This window comes from Bufo gargarizans, chromosome 2 (assembly GCF_014858855.1).
Source record: "Bufo gargarizans isolate SCDJY-AF-19 chromosome 2, ASM1485885v1, whole genome shotgun sequence".
Taxonomy (NCBI): Eukaryota; Metazoa; Chordata; class Amphibia; order Anura; family Bufonidae; genus Bufo; species Bufo gargarizans.
This window is the reverse complement of record NC_058081.1, coordinates 52,335,028-52,338,575: the sequence shown is the minus strand read 5'-3', so window position 1 is coordinate 52,338,575 and position 3,548 is coordinate 52,335,028. Positions and strand designations below refer to the sequence as shown.

Here is a 3,548-nt window from a genome sequence, read left to right as displayed (position 1 = left end):
AAATAATTTAACTCACCTTAGTCCACTTGCTCGCGAAGCCGGCATCTCCTTGTGTCTCCGCTGCTGATGAACAGGACCTGGGGTGAGCTGCTCCATTAAATAGAGCTTAAGGACCTTCGATGACGTCACTCCGGTCATCACATGATCTTTTACCATGGTGAATCACCATGGTAAAAGATCATGTGAAGTACCATGTGATGACCGGAGTGATGTCATCGAAGGTCCTTAACCTGTATTTAATGGAGCAGCTCACCCCAGGTCCTGTTCATCAGCAGCGGAGACACAAGGAGATGCCAGCTTCGCGAGCAAGTGGACTAAGGTGAGTTAAATTATTTTTTTATTTTTTTTAACCCCTCTAGCGCTGGTTTACTATGCATTCTGTATTCAGAATGCTATTATTTTCCCTTATAACCATGTTATAAGGGAAAATAATACAATCTTCAGAACATCAATCCCAAGCCCGAACTTCTATGAAGAAGTTCGGGTTTGGGTACCAAACATGCGCGATTTTTCTCACGCGAGTGCAACGCATGACAATGTTTTGCACTTGCGCAGAAAAAATCGCGCATTTTCCCGCAACGCACCCGGCTCTTATCCGGGCAAAAAAACTCACGCCCGTGTGAAAGAGGCCTAATAGAAGAACCTTCAGTTTTTTATCACGCATGTGAAAAACGCATCAGAATGGATTGCACTCGCGCGGAAAAAACGGAATACAATTGCAGACAAAACTGACTGAACTTGCTTGAAAAATAGTGCGAGTTTCACTGAACGCACCCTGAACGCATCCAGACCTAATCCGTCACACTCGTGTGAAAGAGGCCTAAGTAGATCCATTCTGGGCGGATTTATCTTTTTTTTAAAAAAGGTTGCCAGAATTTTAAAACCTCTTGATCTAAATTCTGCCTAAAAGAACTGCAAAATTGGCTTGAGACTGTCCTACCTTTATATATGACCAACCTGTGGACCACCATGCTGTTCAGTGCAGCCCCCATCCATCACAGACTTGTCCTTCTGAAAGACATGGCCGATGGATTGTAGGTACCAGACTGAGTGCGGCTCTGTTCTCTAGATACCAGTGTAGGACTTGGATGACACTTGTGAGCGCCCTCTGGTGTCTGCTCAAGTGTCAGAGAGGAGAAGGGGCAGGTAAGAACTAATGGTGCACTGTGTGGCTGGCTTTGTTATTGGGAGGGGGGGGGGGGGGTTATTGTGGCCCTTGGTCCAGAAAAGGCTCTGTAGAGCACCCGAGCATCTCAAAGTGTTCTATTCGATCAACACTAGTCAGGAGCTCAGTTTGGGGCTTCCGTCTCAGAATTCATCAAAAATAGCTGATCAAAAAGTTCTACATGCAGGAATTTTTTTTTCTCCTAATGGAAACAGATCCTATTATAGTCAATGGGGTCTGTTAGGCTCTGGGTGCTTCAGTTATGTGCCGAATCCGGAACTTCCGTTATTTACATCCCTCTGCTCCTATAACCGAGCAGAAGAATGGAAATACATGGCTCTGTTGTGAAAGCCCCTTAAACCGTATAATGCATTATATCAAAAGATCACCTTTTACAGCCCCCTTGTGGGGCTAGCAAAAAGTTAAAGTTTAAAAAGTTAAATTAAAAGAAAAGTGAAAACATTTATTGGAAAAAATATATACGGTAATTACGAAAAATCCTGTGGGTTTTTTGTGTGGAATCAAATCTGTTCTGAATGGACCTAAAGAGGGTCATTTTTTTTTCTGTTTCTTTTTTCCTCCTCGATGGTCTTCAGGAGATGGGTGGGGGGGCTGTGCGTTTATGAGGGTCCGGGAGGTGCGGTGAAGTATGGGGTTGTAAGGGCAAAAATATGTTGATGTCAAATGTTGAAATAATTTTAAATAAAGTATTTATTAAAATATTTTTTTAAAGAAAAGCTCCAAGATACAAAAATACACTTTTTAAATGAATAAATAAAAATAAAATCGCCTCTAGATATTTGGTATCTTTGCGTCCATAATGGACTACGCACTATGCACTTATGTAATTTATCCCGTACGGTGAACACCCTTAAAAACAAAAATGCCAGAATTGCTGCTTTTTTCTTATTTGCTGCTCAAAAAATAAATAAAGAGAGATCAAAAAGTGTTATTCACCCCAAAATGTTACCAATAAAAGATACAAGTCATTCTGAGAAACTAAAACCCTCACACAGCTCCATAGAACAGAACATTAAAACGTTATGGATTTTTTTTACAAAACGTGTTTTATTGTAGTAAAACTTTTTTTTAAAACTATATGTATTTGGTATCGCTGTAATCCTAGTGACCCAGAGAGTACAGTTATCATGTTATTTATGCCAAAAAATGAAAGTTACTAAATTTATAACATAAAAACTCAGTGGAGATATTGATATTTTTTCCAGAAAGAGTTCACAAAAGTTAATCAGCAAGTTATGTGTACCCTAAAATGGCTCCATTAAAAACTATAACCAGTCCTCCGACAGCTACTTCAATGTCAAAATAAATAAATTGCTTTGTCACTAGGACCCAAAACATGCAGGTCACTAAGGGGTTAAAGGGGCTGTCTGGGGCTGTAGAGGGTTATAGTATGAGGTCACAGAGAAGACTGAAGAAGGCCTTTATTCTTCCCACTGCCATTGTCTGCCGTGATCGTATAGTGGTTAGTACTCTGTGTTGTGGCCGCAGCAACCCCGGTTCGAATCCGGGTCACGGCATTTTTAGTTTTTTTAATTTTTTGTTGTCTAAAATGTACATAGGACAGAAGTATTAATCCCAGCAAAACTGCCATATGTGGAAATGTGTCCGAATCAATTGCAAGTGAAATTTGTTGTATTTGCGACTAGAGGGAAGCTGTATGTTAATTGATGACTTGATCACCCATAATTAAAGGGGTTCTGCACCTTCATTTAACTGATGATCTATCCTCTGGATAGATCATCAGCTTCTGATCGGCTGGAGTCCGACACCCGGGACCCCCGCCGATCAGCTGTTTGAGAAGGCAGCGCCTCTGCCTTCTCACTATTTACCGCCGGGCCGCCCGCCCACTGACGTCACGACTAGTATCAACTAGAGTGGGCGCGGCTAAGCTCTGGTCACTTGAATGGAGCTTAGCCCCGCCCACTCTAGTTGATACAAGTCGTGACGTCAGTGGGCGGGCGGCCCGGCTGTAAATAGTGAGAAGGCAGAGGCGCTGCTGGAGCGCGGCTGCCTTCTCAAACAGCTGATCGGCGGGGGTCCCGGGTGTCGGACCCCAGCCGATCAGAAGCTGATGATCTATCCAGAGGATAGATCATCAGTTAAATGAAGGTGCAGAACCCCTTTAAGATTACAGACAGAGTGGGGATGGTGATTTTTATTAAAACTTAACTTTTAATTCATTTGATAGAATAAAGTCCCTAGATATTTTAATTTGATAACAAAAAGTGCATGATAACACAAAAGATAGTGAATAACGTGGTGCACGGCGGCACCTAAGATAACCGGTAGTCCTACCGTTTTGCTGGAGTCCTCCGGTTTGTATAGATAGTCAGTAGATGTGGTATTACTGAGGAAAGCGCAG

At 42.2% G+C, this 3,548-nt stretch overlaps 1 non-coding gene across 1 annotated transcript; it reads left to right on the top strand.

Moving 5' to 3' along the window:
* The first annotated feature begins 2,631 nt into the window (after nt 1-2,631).
* Nucleotides 2,632-2,703, top strand: TRNAH-GUG. The gene has a single exon. It is a non-coding gene; the product is annotated as a tRNA-His (tRNA).
* Nucleotides 2,704-3,548: the final 845 nt, after the last annotated feature.